This window comes from Mus caroli, chromosome 10, assembly GCF_900094665.2.
Source record: "Mus caroli chromosome 10, CAROLI_EIJ_v1.1, whole genome shotgun sequence".
Lineage (NCBI taxonomy): Eukaryota > Metazoa > Chordata > Mammalia > Rodentia > Muridae > Mus > Mus caroli.
In genome coordinates, this window is record NC_034579.1 from 88,371,779 (window position 1) to 88,390,735 (window position 18,957).

The 18,957-nt window shown below is 39.4% G+C and overlaps 1 protein-coding gene and 1 long non-coding RNA gene across 3 annotated transcripts in view; one reads left to right on the forward strand and one right to left on the reverse strand.

Moving 5' to 3' along the window:
* Positions 1–6,836, reverse strand: part of LOC110303983 — a 15,137-nt gene extending 8,301 nt beyond the window's left edge. Inside the window, exon 1 of the long non-coding RNA XR_002378987.1 lies at positions 6,476–6,836. This is a non-coding gene — a long non-coding RNA (uncharacterized LOC110303983). The remainder of the gene's footprint in view (positions 1–6,475) is intronic.
* Positions 6,837–6,880: 44 nt separating this feature from the next.
* The window catches only part of Cep83 (centrosomal protein 83), a 106,571-nt gene continuing 94,494 nt past the window's right edge, over positions 6,881–18,957 (forward strand). The window contains exon 1 of one of the 2 annotated variants that reach the window (XM_021175324.2): positions 6,881–7,265. The gene's annotated coding sequence lies outside the window, so the exon portion shown is untranslated. The remainder of the gene's footprint in view (positions 7,266–18,957) is intronic. The other variant, XR_003837767.1, reaches the window with a different exon arrangement.

Consider the following 18,957-nt stretch of genomic DNA (forward strand, 5'->3'; position numbering starts at 1 on the left):
TAGCTGAGTAGTACTCCATTGTGTAAATGTACCACAGTTTCTGTAACCATTCCTCTGTTGAGAGACATCTGGGTTCTTTCCAGCTTCTGCCTATTATAAATAATGCTGCTGTGAATATAGTAGAGCGTGTGTCCTTATTACCAGTTGGAACATCTTCTGGGTATATGCCCAGGAGAGGTATTGCTGGATCTTCCGGTAGTACTATGTCCACTTTTCTGAGGAACCGGCAGACTGATTTCCAGAGTGGTTGTACCAGCTTGTAATCCCACCAACAATGGAGGAGTGTTCCTCTTTCTCCATATCCACTCTAGCATCTGCTGTCACCTGAATTTTTGATCTTAGCCATTCTGACTGGTGTGAGATGGAATCTCAGGGTTGTTTTGATTTGTCTATCAATACTTTTAAGTATATAAACTATTATGGTATAGTTAATATAGAATAAAATGTACATATCTTACCCAGTTAGTGAATTTCAACAACAGTATTATCTTAATTACTTGAGACAAAATATAGAACCTGTTAATCATTCAGAGCCTTTAGACTCTCTTCTTACCATGCTGTTGTGTCTTAAAATCACCTTGAAATATATAAAACTTCTTTTTCTTGGATTCTGTACAAGTGGAACAAAATATCATGTACTCTGCTATGCCCAGCTTCTTCTGTTTATAAAATAATTTATGAGATTTACCCATGTTATTGGTTATATTGACAAGCATGTTCCTTTTATTGCTGACTTGTCTAGTGTGTGACTATATGTATTTTCATATTTTCTCTGTGTTCCTCTGATAGTAACATGGCTATTTTTTGTTATAAGGCTGTTCTAAACATGTAGTTTTCTTGCAAACTTGAATTTCATTTCAGTCAAGTGACTGAGATTAATGGATTACACATAGGTTAGATTGATGTTTAACTTTAAAGAGACTGCGAAACAGCTTTTTAACGTATGTTACACTAAACACCAGTGATGTGCGAGTCCCAGCTGCATTATATAATAACTGACATTTGGGTTATACAGGATTGACTTTAGCTCCTCCATGTGTGGAATGGAACGGAATCCACTATAGTTTAAACTTGCATTTCTTGTCACTAAAGATTATTGAACATTCTTTATCAAGATACTCATAAAATTTATTCCTTAATCATTTAAAGGCTTAGGTCATTTGTTTAATTTTTTTGAGACAGAATCTCATATGGTCCAGGTCTTTTTTTTTTTTAAATTAAACTTTTTATTCTTTGTGAATTTCACTTAATGCACCTGACCCACTCATCTCCCTGTTCCTTTGTATACGGCCTCTACTCTTGCACCTTTCCAAAGGAAAAAAACAATAAAAACATACCATGGAAGCTGCAATTGTGTCAGTGTGTCATGCAGTATATCCTTTGCACAACCTTTGTTTGCAAATGATCATTCCAATGAGCCATGGGTCTAGCTTCTGCTACATTATCAGTGTTAGATCCTCAATGAGACTCCTCTCTGATACCCTGTTGTTACCCTGTGTCATGGAGATCCTGAAGCTGTGGATTTGCAGGACCAGACCCTTCCCATGCTGTAGCAGTTCATAGATAGGGTAGATGTTGGCGTGGGCCAGCTCAAAGCACTGGATCTGGGCCTTGGTAATAGCTGAATTGGTCAGCCCACCAGCTCTCCTGCATCTACCCCATCACAGTAAGATCTCCAGCACTGCCCTGACTACCTTGCTCTGAGTTGAAGCTGGGAAGCGGCATGGCCAGATCTCAGGCTCTCATTCACTCCCCTGACACCAGGGCCAGCTCTATTGTGCTGCCAAGGAGAGGTGCAGGGTCAGCTTTCCCAAATGCTGTAGCCCTGTGAGGGATGGTGCAAGCTCACCCTCCAGTGATGGCAGACAGGAGTTGAGCCAGCTCAGCACAGTGCTCAGATATCAACTTGGCCTCAGATAGTGCAGACTAGGCCTTTGTTGTCTGAGCTGTATGGCCTTTGGTGGTAACAAGGGCCTCTGATATCAACTCAGACCCTAGCTTTGATAGGGCCACGGACCCAGACATGTCACTGGAAGCAACATGGGGCTGGATGTCAGTCTCTGGTTCATCTTAAAACACTTGTAACTGCATTACGGTAGGTTCCCTACTTCCCTTATATCTAGTTTTCCCAGTACTATTCATTCTTTCTCCTATCATATCTCAGCCTCCTTACTGAAAATAAACTGATTATAAATATACATTTCTAAATTCTTCAGTTAGGTTTCACTTATGTACACAATCTATATTTATGACAGTACTGGTGTGTGTGTGTGTGCGCGCACACGTGCGCATGAGCATCTCTCCCTGTGCTTGCCTGTGCCCACATGTGTAGGAAGCAGAGGTTTATTTATTTTATTTTATTTTATTTTATTTTATTTATTATATGTAAGTACACTGTAGCTGTCTTCAGACACTCCAGAAAGGGCGCCAGATCTCGTTACGGATGGTTGTGAGCCACCATGTGGTTGCTGGGATTTGAACTCTGGACCTTCNGAAGAGCAGTCGGGTGCTCTTACCCACTGAGCCATCTCACCAGCCCCCGAAGCAGAGGTTTATGTTAGGTGTCTTCCTCTACCCATTTCCATCTTAGTTTTTGAGAGGGCCTTTCACTAAATCTGAATCTGGCTGTTTTTTCTAGTCTAGCTGATCCATGAGCCTCAGGATCTGCCTGAAAACCATGAGCATTTGGACTACAGATGTGAGCTGCTGTGCCTAGCTTTTACATGGGTGGTGCAGATCTGAATTCAGGTGTTCATGCCTATGCAACAAAAAGCACTTTATTCACAGAGTAATCTTTCGGTACTATCTTACTGTAGCTTTGCAACAAGTTCTGAAACCAGCTGAATTTTTCTAATCTATAGCCTTTCTTTTTGGTTAATTACATTTACTGGGTCTCCTAGGTCCTCAGCATAAACATGGAAACATTTTTCTTTTCTTTTTTGAGACAGGATCTTGCTATGGTCTTGAACTCAAAGGCTCAAGTAATCATTGTCACACCTTGCTTTCCTAAGTAGCTGAGACTACAAGTGAGTGCCACCTTACCTGATATAGAAACTTTTGTCTTAATGCTATTCCTGATCTTAGTACAATCAGATTTCCTATTTTACCACAAAGTTTTCAAAAGATAACCAAACTCCTCGAGGGAGTTCCCTTCTGTTCTTAGCTTGCCGTGACTTAACCTTGGGTTTTGAATTTTGTTTTACTTTTTTTTTTTCTTTTTTCTTTTCTTGAGACAGGGGTTCTCTGTATAGCCCTGGCTGTCCTGGAACTCACTTTGTAGACCAGGCTGGTCTCGAACTCAGAAATCCGCCTGCCTCTGCCTCCCGAGTGCTGGGATTAAAGGCATGCGCCACCATGCCCGGCCTTGGGTTTTGAATTTTGTAAAACACTCTTCTGCATCTATGGGACTACGGCTTTCATTTTTGTTCCATAAATGTTATGAACTTTTGCCCTGTATTGCATTTCATCGTCTGTGGTCATGTTAATTTTCTATGTTGCAAACTTTGATTTACCAATATTGAAGAATTTAAACATCTATGTTTATGAAGAATATTGGTCTGTGATTTTCATATAAAATGCTATTGGCAAATTTTGGTACTAAGATTATGTTGAACTCATGAAACTGCTGTTTTTCTTAAACAGGGTAGCACTGGAACGCTTTACCTAAGATGTTGGCGAAATTCATTAGTACAGCCGTATATGCCTGGAGTTCCCTGTCAGGGTTTTGATCACAAATTCAATGTGTTCTGTACTGAGTCACTTGAATGTTTTATTCCTTCTGTGTCAGCTCCTGCTTTGCCTCCCACTGGGTCTCACACACAATGGCAAATGTAACTGAGTTCTCCGACCTCATGGCAGTTTTGGCAATTTTTTTTTTAAATTTGTCTGTTTCATTTTAGTTATTACTAGCATAAGTAACCCAAGTATCTCTTTAAATTCAACATAGTTCTATTAGCCCTGGGACTATAATAGTTTGTGAGTTTACAAATACATAAACAAATGATAGATAAGAAAAAGGAAATGTGTAATACATAACAGAAAGATATATGTTCAGAAAGAGCAAAAATAATCCAGGGGTAGAGGGAATTACAAGATATGGTGAAAAATATCATGAGGAACATAGAGAATACAGGAGGGCATTCAAGAAGAAAAGTCAGAATCAAGATATGTAGTGAGTCAGTCGTCAGGTCTATAAGTTTGTCAAATTCATGGCAATACAACAACAACAAATCCCAAGATCCCAAGGTTGTACACTTGTGTAGGCCTGCAGTCAGCTGCTTCTTTCCCTGGCACATCTTATAATTAAAAAACATAGCATGACCTCACTTTCATAAAATAATAAATTCACAAATTGAAAAAAAACTTAAACAAGGTTAAAACATCCAAAAGATAAAAAGCAGCCTCACATTCTTTTAGATTTTGTACTCATATTTGCCATCATATATGCACTCATATTCTGTACACTGTGATCTGTATTTTGCTTTTTGTTTTGGACAAATATGACCCAGATTCCATGGACATATGCAATCGAATGTTTTAATGGGTCAAGAGTATTCTATTGTATGCACACACCATTATTGTCTTCTGTTCTAGTGCTATTATACACCATGAGTATGTAATAGAAACATGAGAGTCAACAATATCCTTAGGAATCCTTTTTTTTCCCTTTAAGTGCGACAGAGGACAATGCTTATATTAAGTCAGGTTGTACAATTATCGCCCTCACACCAGTGGTCACAAAGGAATTGTATTTCCACAGTCCTGTTAATACTGGTCAGCAAAAGATGTTTGGAAGGTGGACACCTTTTCATTTGTTAATTGGGTATTTTTCTTGGAGAATGTCATATTTGGACAATTTTCTCTTTTTGTCAAAGTTTTACTTATATGCCCAAGATGACCTCAAACTCCTACCCCAGTGACTAGAGTGCTGGGATTACAAACATGTGCCACCTCTCTGTCGATTTTTATTATTTAGCTGTTGAAATTTATAAGTGATTTTCTAAGAGCTGTATGTTGGAAATATATTTTTCTATGGTTCTTTTTTTTTCAATTTTTGAGGATGCATTACAACTTTTGTTATTGTAGTTTATTTCATACTTGGATAAGGCCTTTCTAATCACAAGGTGTACTGGCTAGTTTTGTGTCAACTTGACACAGCTGGAGTTATCACAGAAAAAGGAGCTTCAGTTGGGGAAGTGCCTCTAACGAGATCCAGCTGTAAGGCATTTTCTCAATTAGTGATCAAGAGGGGAGGTCCCCTTGTGGGTGGTGCCATTTCTGGGCTGGTACTCTTGGTTCTGTAAGAGAGCAGGCTGAGCAAGCCACTAAGGAACATCCCTCCATGGCCTCTGCATCAGCTCCTGCTTCCTGACCTGCTTGAGTTCCAGTCCTGACTTCCTTGGTGATGAACAGCAGTATGGAAGTGTAAGCTGAATAAACCCTTTCCTCCCCAACTTGCTTCTTGGTCAAGATGTTTTGTCCAGGAATAGAAACCCTCACTAAGACAAATGGTTATTAATATATTCACCTTGATTTTCTATTTAAAAATATTGCTATTTATACTAATCTGTGTTTTTATGTGGGTTGGTGCAGATGTTCTCAGAGGCCAAAGGCGTCAGATCCTGAGAGCTGTAGTTACAGGCCGATTTGAGCAGCAGGACCTGGCTTCTGGGACCCAAATATGGGTCCTTTGGGAAAGCAGCAAGCACTTCTAAACACTGGGCCATCTCACCACAGCGGATTTTCTCCTATTTTTAACGGTTTAAATGTTCATCTAGCATTTACTCTTGTCTGAGAAATAAAGCTTTTCTTCAATTGCTAGTCATCTCTCCAGTCTTCTCACTTTCCAGTGATTTTATTTTTTTATTTTTTTTATTTTTTAACGGATACTTTCACTGGTTACAAATGATTTGATTTGATTTCAGGATCTGGGGAAACTGTAACACCTAATTGAATTTACAGAACTAGGGATTAAGATAATCTATAAAAATGTTGCGGCACTTGATATAGGGCTGTTCAGCAAATTGTTACTGTCTGCTTTCTCTATTCTGATCGTGAATGTGTCTCCCACATACCTCCTTTATATAACCTACCCATAATAGTATGCACCCTCATTTCTAGAAAACTGGTGACAGCTCAGTTACCACTCTCCCCAGAGCCAGGATCTAGTCATCTCCTGCATGTTCATGAGAGGTGAAGATAAGCTGTGCTTCATAATGCACTGTGGCGATCCAAGGCCACAGTATGGAGGCACTCAGCAAGCATGGGTATAGACGGGATGCATGTTTCTCCCATCGCCCACCCTGAAACGTGAAAAGCCTAATTTACCTTAGCCTTTAGGTCACAAATATTATCAAAGCTGTCACCAAGTGTCAATTTAGTTTGCAGCCTGGAGACCAGGAGTTCACCCTGTCATATTACCCCTAAGAACAGGCGGGCCTACAGGATGGGACTGGGGCAGGAAGGAGGTCCTGACCTGACTTCCCTGGTGGCAAGCTGGGGGCGACTGGGTGCCAGAGCCCGGAAAATCCGCCCAGCAGGCACGATGACAAGGCGGGCGGGAACAGAGGTGGCGGAGAAGAGCACCGTCCAAGCCCTCCGAGAAGGAAGTGTGACAAGGGCACAGAGTTCCTCAGCCCACCGGGAGTCGGGCGTGAGGTGACATCTGCCGTTCCCCGGGCTCGCGGGCTTCGGTGCGGCCCACAGGGACGTCCCAGAGTGGCATCCTCACTTTTTTTTTTTCCCACAGTGGTATCAGCTGCCCGCGCAACCGTCAGCCCGCTCCTCTCACCAACGGCTCGGACCTTGGGCGACGCGCGGTGCTGATGACGTAGGACGGGGAGGCGGGACTTCCTGCCTCGCGCGTCGCTGGGGCTCCGGACGCGGTCGGCTCGGGAGTGGCGGTCGGCGGGCTGAGGGGGCGGCGTGTCGGCCGAGGAGGGCGGGCCGCGGAGGAGGAGCCGGCCTTGCAGCCGCCGCCCTCTCGGCCCTCCGAGTTTCCCGGGCTACCTCAACCTTCCCTGAGGCGTGGGTGCCCTCGCGGACCGCCGGGCTCCTCGGTTCGCCTCCAGCCCCGCGGCGGCAGCGGCCGCTTGGACCGCTCCAGGCCCCACACCCCAGCCGGTGGGACCGTCCCGAGCCCTCGGCCCCAATGCCTGGGAGAGCAGAGCGGAGTGGGTGGCGGTGGTCGGAGCTGTGCCGGGCGCTCCCGGTGGCGAGCGCGGCTGCTGTGCTGGGGCGAGCAGCGGGGACCGTGTGTGAGTTTGGTAAGTCACCTCTCTTTTCTTTTTAGGCGTGCTGGGCGCCTGCTTGGAAGCCTGCGGCACTCCGCGCCCGCCCTTGAACCCGGGTTTTGTTTCCTGGTGAAGCAGTGTTAGCGCGTGTTAGGATGGCAGGCCCTGAGATGAGTTCTGGATGCAGGGTTTTTCTTTTCTTTTCTTTTCTTTTTTTTTTTTTTTTTCTTTTGTAAAGCACGTGAAACTCCTTTCGGGGCTCTTTGGTGCACTGCGGCACGGTAGCCAGCGGAGTCATGGGGTTAGTGTAAAGCACCTCTAGGTTAATTGTTAGTGAAAAAGCTACGCTGTCATCATTTTCCTTGTCCTTAAAGGTAGTTATAGCAGTGAGGTTTGCGGATGTTGCTGAGGTAAGGTCTGAACTGTGGGAAGTGTATTTTGGGCTTGGTACTTTGGCAAGTTCTTAGTCCAGTTTCTGACTATGATAAAAAGACTCTTGGCTTTTTAAAAATGCCCTAGAGGGCATTTAAGTGTCTTTAAGTCTTTGCTTACCTTCTAATTATCAGACCACTTTCTTCTCGAAGATGTTGAGGATCAGGATAAATTTGTTCTGATGATTTTTTTTTTTAAATATGTAGTGAATTCATTATATGTTCAGGTTGTTAGAATAAAGTACTAAACCGAGATTTAAAGTACCGAGTAGGTTGTTAAAGCCGTGCTTGTTACTAAGCAACATCATCGTAAACAAGTCTAATACTCAACTAGAACATAAGTAAATGTGGCCTGTTAATCTGAGTTTGGAGCGAGTTGGAGCGCTCCAGATTTATGCTTTTAGTTTATAGGCGGTTACATTTGTTGCCTTTTGTAGTCAGATTTGATTTCAAATAAATTTTATCTAAAATTATTAGAACACTTTGATTATTTTTGTTGTCACACAAGAGTCTATGGAGAGTTGTAAATGGATTTGAGTTCTTTTTGGTTGTTACTTATTCCGGAGTACGCTGGGTATTTCTCTTTGAGTATTTCTTTTCTAATGAGATAAAGTATGCAATCTGTATTTAATAATATTCTTAAATAAAACGATTATAGCAATTTAGAGTTACATACATTTGAGAGATTGTGAAACAGTACAAGTTTTTAAGCCTTGGCTTAGCAGTAGCCTTGGTCTACATTTGTTGAACCCTTAGTGATATAACTTGAACGGTAAACTAAGTTTTTATTTTAATTTACTTTATTAAGTGTTCTGTTTGGTGGGGAAAGCATTAAAGACAGGGTTTAGCTTTGTATCCCAGACTTGCTTTGAATTGGCAATTTCTCTGCCTCAGCCTCCTGAATTCCAGGACAGAATGAAAATGAGGCTATAACCACTCCAAGGTATGGTTGAGGAGAAGGGTTTACAGTAGATGTGAAGGAGAGAACAGCCAGAGGCAACAAGAAGGGTCTAGACTGAACATAGCCAACAGAATAGACCAGGTTGTGAGAGGAGAGAGGGAGGAAAGGAAGGAAGCAAGAGGCCCAGGAGTGGAGTGGAAAGCAGAACCAAGAGTGCAGAGAGTAAGCCATCAGGTTGACTGAGGTTGTACAGGAAAGAGAAGCTGGGGGAAGGAAGGGAAGCCCAGGGGCTGGAGCGGGTTAGGGGAGGGGCCCAGGAGAGAGCTGGGGAAGGTGTGCCAGCCAGGAACACTCTGTAGCAGGTACTTGTGATTGAGGGATTGAGGGAGCCTAGAGGCTAGCATACATCTTGACATGCTAATAGGCATCTCAGGATTAGGTTAATGCAACAGCCTTGGGTCCTTTTTGCCAGGGACAAGAAGAATGAATGAAGTCCCTGAGGTTTTTTTCTGAATGCCAAACTTTGGGGAAAGGAATTTCTTAGGACCATAACTGGGACCACAAGCCTGAGTGATTGGCTTAAATGACCGTTTTGTTGTCGTTTGCCTTTTTATTATTTATTTATTTATTTATTTATTTTTGTTGTTTTAAGTTGAAGCTTGGTCTTGTAATTTTGCTCAGGATGATCTAGAACCCACTATAGCTTCCTCATTGACTTTTAACATCTGGCAATTCTTGTGGCTCAGTCTTAGCAGTGCTGAGACTGCATGTGTGAAGCAACCATGACATCAATTTGAAACTGTGACAAATGATATCTTTAAAGTCAAACTATTAGCAATAAGAGTTGGATTTTATATACCCTTACTAAAAATCTGTTGATTTCATTTTAGTTTTCACTTACTGTGTCCTTCAAATGTTGAGGTTGACATAATGAACCATTGACCAGTACTGGTGTTAGTGGCAGTTGTGAGCCCACCTGTGTAGTTACTGAGACGTGGTTTCTTCTGAGAGGAGCAGCGCTTTAACTGCTGAGCTACCTCTCCAGTCCCTTCCCATCACAACTGAGTCCTTAACTTACAGCGACTTCTTCAAAATTGTCTCACCATGGCTTCCCAATCTCTTATTCATTATGGAAAAAGTGCCTTTGTTCAAACTGTTTTTTCTTCCATTATCCTTTAAACCTGCTTTCTCCTTCCTGTATTAGTCTTAATTTCCTTCTACCCTGCCCCAATTTCTCTTCCCCCCTTCCTCCTCTTCCCCCTCTTCTTCCTCTACCTCCTCCTCCTCCTCCCCTTCCTTCTTTTTTAAAAAACCAAACAACTAAATTATACCTTTTCTATAAGGTTCAATTTAACCATGACATTTGAAATTCTACAGTATGTATTTGTAAATCATACTTATTTAATATTTAGACTGGTCTTGTCTTCCTAACTATATTAATCTGTTTCATGAGCATATCCTTTTTTTTTTTTTAAATGGAAGTTGTTGAAGGGATGTTTCTTGACTGGCACATGCTCATTTGAATCCCTGACTCTTCCTATAATATAGTAGACATCAGAACATAGCAGTAAATCACAAGATGGGAAATTAAAGAGTGGGGGAGTCACTGGAATCAAAAGGGAAGATTTTGTTCCTAGAAAGTATGAATGAATATTTGAGAATTTCCCATGACATTAGCATCACTAAGAGCTCCCTCGGGAATTCTGGCTCTACTCCCATGGGGAATGGCGAGTTTGGTCAATTTCCTGGCTCTTCCCTAGAAGAACCTTAGTTTTAAAATGTGAGTCCCTTTAATCTTCCTTTCCTTTCTTCCTCTTGCATCTTCCTGGTCTCTGGTCTCTCTCCATCTCACTTCACGTCTTTCCATGCTACATTCTACGTTTTGCTCAGTCAGCACTTAGTTTATGAGACCGTGTCAATACTTTTTAGTCTGCTCTCCTAAGTTAGCAATCCTCGGAAGTTCATTGTTTGCCTGTCTTCTGTCAGGACTGCCCTTTCTGGATCACAGATAGATCACTGACTGCCATGTTGAGTGCTATTTCTTTTTTGTTTGGGCAATATTCTAGGAGGAGAGAAACAAAGGAAGCTAGAAAATGCTCCATTGTTGCTTTCTGCATATTATGACTTTAAAGTACCTTAAGAATGAACATTTAGAGCTAGAAGGAATCTAAAGTCTGACTTTTCCTTTTTAGAAAGTACTCAAACCATGAATTTTAAAATTGTAGGTCACTTTAATAAACTTGCCATAAATCACATGTCTGGTGCTTATAGCATAGAGTGGCTTTAGGTGAAGGTATAAGAAGGTGAAGTAGGATATTGGAATATTTTTATAAATCTTCTTGGGTTCAGTGTTAGGTGATCTTACCAACCTAGCTTCTAAGTTGTTGCTCAGTAACACGGTTGCAATAAAACATAGCAACCATTGAACACTATAGGGATTTCAGGGCACAGTCCTAGCTCTAGTGTTCATGTTCATCTCTCATCTACATCATATTTTATTTTAAATCAGACACAGTGTTAAAGAGCATACAGCATATGACCTTGAATATATTTTTCAGGGTGCTGACATAACTTCTTGTACATTATTTTTCAGAGATGCATTATAAATGTTTTGAATAATAGTACATATAAAGGATATCAGAAAAACTGGATCAATCAAAAACCTGTAGAAAAGTTATTATTAACATCAGTCTTCTCTACAGCTTATTGTTTATATTTAGCTAGCTTATATTGCTAGCTAAAAATGGAGTGAAGTTGAATATACTTTTTCTTGTGACTCCCAGAGTTACATGGCAGCCTTAGACCAGTAAACATAATTTCATAGGTTGTGGTTTTGTGAGAAGAGAATTGGGTCCAGGAGACCAGCTTGAGTGGGTGTTTTGTTTTGTTTTTTCCCCCCTGCACTTAACACAAGCTAGAGTCATCTGGAAGGAGGGAGCCTCAATTGAGGAATTGCTTATATCCGATTGGGCATTAGGCAAGCACTGTAAGGCAGGGCTTACTGATTGATATAGGAGGGCTCAGCCTACTGTGGGTGGTGCTTCCCCTAGGCAGGTGATCCTGGAATATGCTGAGCAAGCCATGAGAAGCAAGCCAGGAAGCAGAGTTCCTCCAAGGTCTCTCTGCTTTGGTTCCTGCCTTGAGTTTTTGCCGACTTCCCTCAGGATGGACTGTTGTTACCTAGAAGAATGTACACTGAAGTAAACCAGCTGGTGTGGTGGCTCTCCCCTTTAATGCCAGCACTGGGGGTAGAGGCAGGTGGATCTCTATTGAGTTTTAGGCTAGCCTGTTCTAGATACTGAGTTGCAGGCCAGCCAAAACTATATAGTGAGGCTATTTCAGAAAACAACAAAGAAACAAAATCTTTCCCAAGTTATTTTGGTCAATGTTTCATCACAGCAATAGAAAACTAAGATAGTAAGTCCCTTAATCTTTCTTCGTCTGTTTCTGATTTGAAAAAATAACTCTTTGAAGACTTTGAAAAATTATGTGCAACTTATATTTTTGCTGTTAATTGGTTTAATCAGTTATTTGATTTTTTAAAAAAATTACATGTCCTACACTATATTAGACACTGGGGAAATGGAGAGTAAGGGTGGGCTGTCTTAAGTGCCTTATTTTCTACTATCTTAAGCACCATATTGTCTACTGGGAAAATGGATGAAGTAATTTATGACTTAACACATTAAATGGTATAGGATAAATGTGAATATATTTTGGGAAATGTAGGAAAGAGTCCTGATACAGATCTACAAGTAGAATACCCTATAATTTAGTTAAGTATAGCTTGAGGGTGAATACAGATATTTTCAACTTGGACTAGAGGGAGTTAAGTCAGGGAATACTATGGAGGAAAGTTTCTGGGAGACAGGGAATCAGGAGTCACTAGCTGGTGGTAGTAAAGATCTTGGATATAACCGATAGGGAAACATGTATAAGATTGGAAGGGCTAAAAACCTGCATGCAGTGTGCAAATGAGACAGTAGTGAGGAAAAATAGAGTCAGATCTTGGAAGCCAAAGAAGTACATATCACATGTGTTTACTGATTGAAGTTGTTACTCAAGAAATATTGACACCATAGCACTATCTGAAGTGCTAATGAAGACAGCCAGGGAAGTTACCAGCTACTTAGCTTTGTAGAAAAGTTACTTAATTTTTTTTTTTTTTTTGGTTGTTATTACAGGGTGTTTTGTTTTGTTTTGTTTTTTGTTTTGGTTCCCAAACAGTGTTCTTAAACAGTCGTATGGTCTCAAAGAAAGCACGTCATAGTTAATGTTCTGCTGCTTTTCATCCATTCCAATGTTAGACGCTCGTGTGATCTATGTACCTTTCTTTCTCTCTCCTCCCATACTTTTAATTTTTATCTTTCAAGATTGATCAGGGGTTGGAGAGATGACTTAGCAGTTAAGAGCATGTGTTACTCCTGTAGAGGACCTGGGTTTGATTTCCAGAACCCACATGGTTCACAACCACTAATAACTCCAGTTCCAGGAGATCTGATACCTCTTCTGACTGTGAGGGTCAGCATGCACATGGTACACATACATACAGTGCTCTCACATATAATAAATACATACAAATCACACATACACACACACACATATTTATTACTGGCTGATATTTTGTGTGTCAACTTGACACAGACTGTAGTTATCCAGAGAAAGGAGCCTCAGGTGAGGAAATGCCTCCACAAGATCCAGCTGTGGGGCATTTTTATCAGTTAGTGACCAAGTGGGGAGGGCTCCTTGTGGGTGGTGCCATCTCTGGGCCATCAGTCTTGGGTTCTATAAGAGAGCAGGCTGAGCAAGCCAGGGGAAGCAAGCCAGTAAGCAGCACCCCTCCATGGCCTCTGCATCAGCTCCTGCTTTCTGACCTGCTTGAGTTCCAGTCCTGACTTCCTTTGGTGATGAACAGCAACATGGATGTGTAAGCTGAATAAATCATTTCCTCCCCAATTTGCTTTTTGGTCATGATGTTTTGTTCAGGAATAGAAACCCTGACTAAGACATATATATATAAATCTAATTTAAAAATTGATCAAAATTCTTGCTTTTTTTACATTGATGATATTCCACATTTTCTGTTAATGAACATGTTGAAGTATCCCTTTTAAAAATATGTATTACTAAATATATATACTATATAATATATAGCATATTATGTTTTATATATACATTATATAGTATATATTATTGTAAAAATTCTTTTTATGTTCCGAATATTAAAAAAATTAGAGATCATTTGCAAAGAGTTTCTTATATTTGTGGCATGGCTTCATATCTTTTCTGGTATATTTTGAAATGCCAGTTTTCAATGAAGTCCAGTTGATTTATGTGTGTTCATGTGTGTACTATTTGTTATATATAAAGATTTGTTTTGGAGAAGTCTAATTCTAGGTTATCAAGATTTTCAGTGTGGGTTGTTTTTAAATCTTTCATTTACATATAGGATCTAAATTTAAATAATTATGTATGTATAAGAGTAAGGTTCAAGCTTTTTTTAAAGTTGCTGTCATATTTCCTAGTATTTGTTGAGACTATTCTTTTTCTTTAAGTTGCCTTGACATCTTAAAGACATTGTAAAAATATCAGTTGAAGAAACAGCAATGTAAATATTTATTTTTAAGCTTTCTGTTAATAATTATGTCTATACTTACTCTGATACCATACTCTCTAGAGCATTTCATGTTCTTCCATTACCACAGAAAAATTAAGGTCCTGAGATTTGAAAGGATTTTGTAGAAAAAAATCACTGATTTAATGAAACTGAATCTTAATCTATCAACATATAAGATGTTTAATTAGATCTTTGATTTCTCTCAGCATTTTTCAAATTTTAGTGTAAATCCTTGCACTTTTGTTATGGTTTTCCTTCCTGTCTGTCTGTCTATCGATCTATCTACCTATGTGTCTATTTATTTTGAGTTAGTGTCTTTATGTAGTCCTGGGTGTCCTAGGATGCGCCATAGATCAGTGGTTCTCAAGCTGTGTTCATAACCCCTTGGAGAGGGGTGGGGTGAAGGGTGTTATAGCCACACATTCACAGGCATCTCCTAAGACCATCAGAAGACACATATTTACATTACAGTTCATAACAGAGGCAAAATTAAAGTTAGGAAGTATCAATGAAAATAATTTTATGGTTGGGGTCACCACAATGTGAGGAAATTAAAGGGTTACAGCATGAGGAAGGTTGAGAACCACTGTCATAATCAATGCTGACCTTGAACTCAGAGAGGTATCTTGAATATTTGGGATTTAAGTCATGCTCCATCACACTCAACCCATTATATTTTTTCATGAAGAAATTTGTTATTGTTGATGCTCTTGTAAAAGGAATGTTCTTTATTGTTCATGGCTAGTATAGAAAAATGTGGTCATCTCTTGCATAAGGTTTTCATGTAGAGGACCAAGTCTCTGAATGAAAAGAATTACAACGTTCTCTCTAGTCTGTTCTTCATTCACTCATTCTTGCCTTAACTTATGGTATAGATTCTCTAATAAGATATTTCATAGAAATGTTGAAAGTGCATTGTTCCTGTTGTTTAGGGAAAAGCACACACATTTTCACTATATAGTGTGATAGTAACTAGTTTAACCCCATGCTTTTCCATAGATACTTTATCAAATTGAAGAATTTCCATTCTATACCTAGTTTAAGTTGTTTTATAATTAACATGTGTGAGTATGCACACTCATGTTACAGTGCAGATATGGAGGTTTAGAAGACACCTTTGTAGAACAGTTTCTTTCCTTCTGCCTTTATGTGGCTTCCAGGGAGAAGGAACCTTTCACAGGTGTGGCAAACACTTTTATTCGGTGTCTCCCTCCTCCTCTTCTTCCTCTTCCTCCTCTTCCTCCTCCTCCTCTTTTAAAAAGATTTATTCATTTATTTTATGTATATGAGTACACTGTAGCTGTAGAGATGGTTGTGAGTCATCATGTGGTTTCTGGGAATTGAACTCAGGGCCTCTGCTTGCTCTGGCCCAAAGATTTATTTATTATTATATCTAAGTACACTGTAGCTGTCTTTAGACACTCCAGAAGAGGGCGTCAGATCTCATTATGCATGGTTGTGAGCCACCATGTGGTTGCTGGGACTTGAAGTCAGGACCTTTGGAAGAACAGTCAGTGTGCTCTTAACCACTGAGCCATCTCACCACCCTTGCTGACTTTTCTTGATGTTCTTATTTAAAGTTTTTAATGACAATAGGTGTGTGTGATTTTTCCCAGAGGTTTTTTTTTTAACCTTCATCCAGTGAAATGATCATCTGTTTTAAAGTTTTTATTGTTAGTGTCGTTTATTAACTGACTTTTGGATATTAAAACAAAGGCCAGCCTGGGCTACATGAGACCCATTCTCCAACAACAACAATCTCTAAAATACATTAAATTTTTTTACCCTGTGACTGTGTGCATGCCTCAGATTTCAGCACCTGTGAAGCAGAGGCAGCCTGAGTCCAAGACCAGCCTAGTTTCTGTGTGTTCCAGACCAGCTAAGGCTACACAGAGAAACCTTGTCTTAAAAAGAGAAAAATTTTTCTTTCACCTTGTGGGTTTTTTTCCTTTGATGCCTATGTTAAAAGTGTGTTGATTACTAATAATTGAGGGTTTAAAAATAATTTAATTCCATGTTTTTTCTTTTTCTAAAAATTATTTTATGCCTGTAAGTATGTTTGTTTGTGTGGGGGGTGTTGATCCCTGGAACTAAACTTAGAGACAGTTGTGAACTGCCATGGTGCTAGGGATTGACTCCAGATTCTCTGGAAGAGCAACCAGTGCTCTTAACTGCTGAACCATCTCTCCAGCACCCTCTCGTATTTCTGACTGTTGTGAGCTACTTACTTTGTAGTACTCAGATGGCACACTTTTTATGATTGTGTGTGTGTGTGTTTATGTTGTATATGTGTAGGTCAGAGATTGATGACCAGTGTCTTCCTTAATAGCTCTCTGCCATCTTTTTTTTTTTTTTAGATAGAGTCTTTTACTGAACAGGGAGTTCACTCATTTGGGTAGACCGGCTGTCCAGCAATCTCCAGAGTTTCTCCTTTCTCCATTTCTGGATTACAGGTGTTCATTATTGTACCTAGTTTTTTATGTGGGTGCTGGGGATCCGAACTCGTGTCCTTAATGCTTACAGAAGTGACTAGCACTTTCTCTTTTATAGCTTAAACTAGTTTTGTGGTCCAGCCTATGGTACATCCCGGAGAATGTTCCTGTGTATTCACTGAGAATGCATAGTGAGTATGGTAGCACAGCCATAGTCCCAGCACTTAGGAAACTGAAGCAAGAGATCACCCTGAACTGTGCAAGGAGTTCCAGCTAGCCTTATTCAGTAGTGAGAGTCTCTTGTAGAATTTATTTATATATATTTTTAGTGGAATAGTCTTTGGGTGGAATATTCTGTCAGATATAATTATGGTAATTAATAAGATCAGTCAACTCCTATATTCTTAAAATTTTTTTTGTCTTACTTTGACATTCATTGCAGTCTTTTTCATTGTCTTACCCCTTTCTTGTATGTTGGGGTTCTGTAAGACAAATAAACATTCGTCATAGGTGTCATTATTAAATATGATTAGTATAGAATATAATTAGTAATATTTCTTGTTTTATATTCTGTTTGTCTTCAGTAACTATTCTAACATTATGACTACGATTTGCATGCCTTAAATTTTTTGTCCCATTTCTTTTAACCTGTTTATGTCTTTGAATCAAAGAAATATTTCATAAACAACACATAGTTGTAGAAAAACTGAACCAGTTTAGCATTGTGTATCCTTGGAATGGAGTTCACTAATGTTTAGCACAATTGTTAATAGTGTGGATTTATTCCATTTTCCCAAGTTTTGTATTTATCTTATTTTTTATTTTCCTTTCAATAAGTTTGAAATATTGTTTAGTGTACCTTTCAAACTGATTTTTTTATTGTATTTTAATAATGGTTTTCTTAGAAATGACAATATGTATTTTATTATAGCAATCTATTTCAGAATAATACTAAATTCTGTTAAATTATACAACTTCCCTCCGATATAGCTGTTTTTATACTATTGTCATACATATATATTATAGTTATGCATATTATAAGCCTAATAACCATACAGTGTTATAGTTATTTCTTTATGTAATTTAATGTCTTTAAATAAAATGACATACTCTACTACTGTACCTAGGCCTATTTATTTTTATGTTTGGTTTCTTGCATCTGTATAGCTTTGTATTCAACCAAGAACTAGCTTGATGTTCAAGCTGACCCATAAGTAGACCTGTGCATGTGCATGGCAAGGGTGCATTTAAACACAGTCGATTTCAAGTCTGTTTTGGCTTTACTTTTCACTAGTATTCTTGGTTCTCTCTGTGTGTGCAGCTCTTCTGGATATGTGGGTGACCTGTGCCTGCTCTGGTCTTTGATCTACATGTTTGTAGTTTTTGTTCTATCTAGGTTTGGGGACAGTTTATCAAATCCCTATGGTTCTCTTTAATTTCTAGGCCTTTGTAAAATTCCTAGTTGGTTCTTTTCTTGCCCTAAAAAGGCCCCTAATCTGAGACTTTGGGAACTATTGTCTGTCTCTGCTTGTCAGAGATCTCCACTTTAATTGACAATGCATCCAAAAACAGATTTTCTTCAAATAATGCTGAGTGTTTTCACTGTTACAGCCTGAACTCCTTCGCTGATCTATCTGTCAGTGTAAAGCAATGGGCACAACCCAATGGGAGAATACCACGGAGTCAGGTTATTCTTATCCATACCAGTTGTTTTCATGATTGAACAATCAGACCGTGTGGTAAGCCTTTGGTTGGGTTCCAGAACACTGAAATGACTGGGTTTGGGCTGTTTTTGTGTAAAGGATTTGTAGCTTTATTCCTTTATGTTGGAAGTAGGAAAGCTGGGTGGCTATGACTGAAATTCTTCTCTTCTCTGCAGGATAAAACTTACTTTGTACTTACTTTATATTACTCACAATTCTTTGAACAATGTTAGATATTTATTAGTCACTTCAAATATGTGTTGAGTTAGTTTCTTGATTTTTCTCAACTATCAATTGTTTTTTGTGTTTCTTGCATTTGTTTCTTTTGTAATTTTTTAGAAATTAAAATATAATCACATCATCTTCCTTCTTTTCTTCCTCTTCTTCCCTTCCAGTCCTGCCTGTGTAACCATCCTCTCCTCACTCCATCTCAAAATCATGGTCTCTTTTTCTTTGTTGCTTTTACATATGTTTCTTGGATTTTTATATAAATGTAACATGTTATTCTATTTTTATCTGAATATGTTTTCACTGCATAATTATTTTGACATTTATGCACTTATTATTCCTGAGTGATATTCCATTATATAAATAATACAATTTGTTTGTCTATTCACCTCATGATGGATTTGTGTTGAACT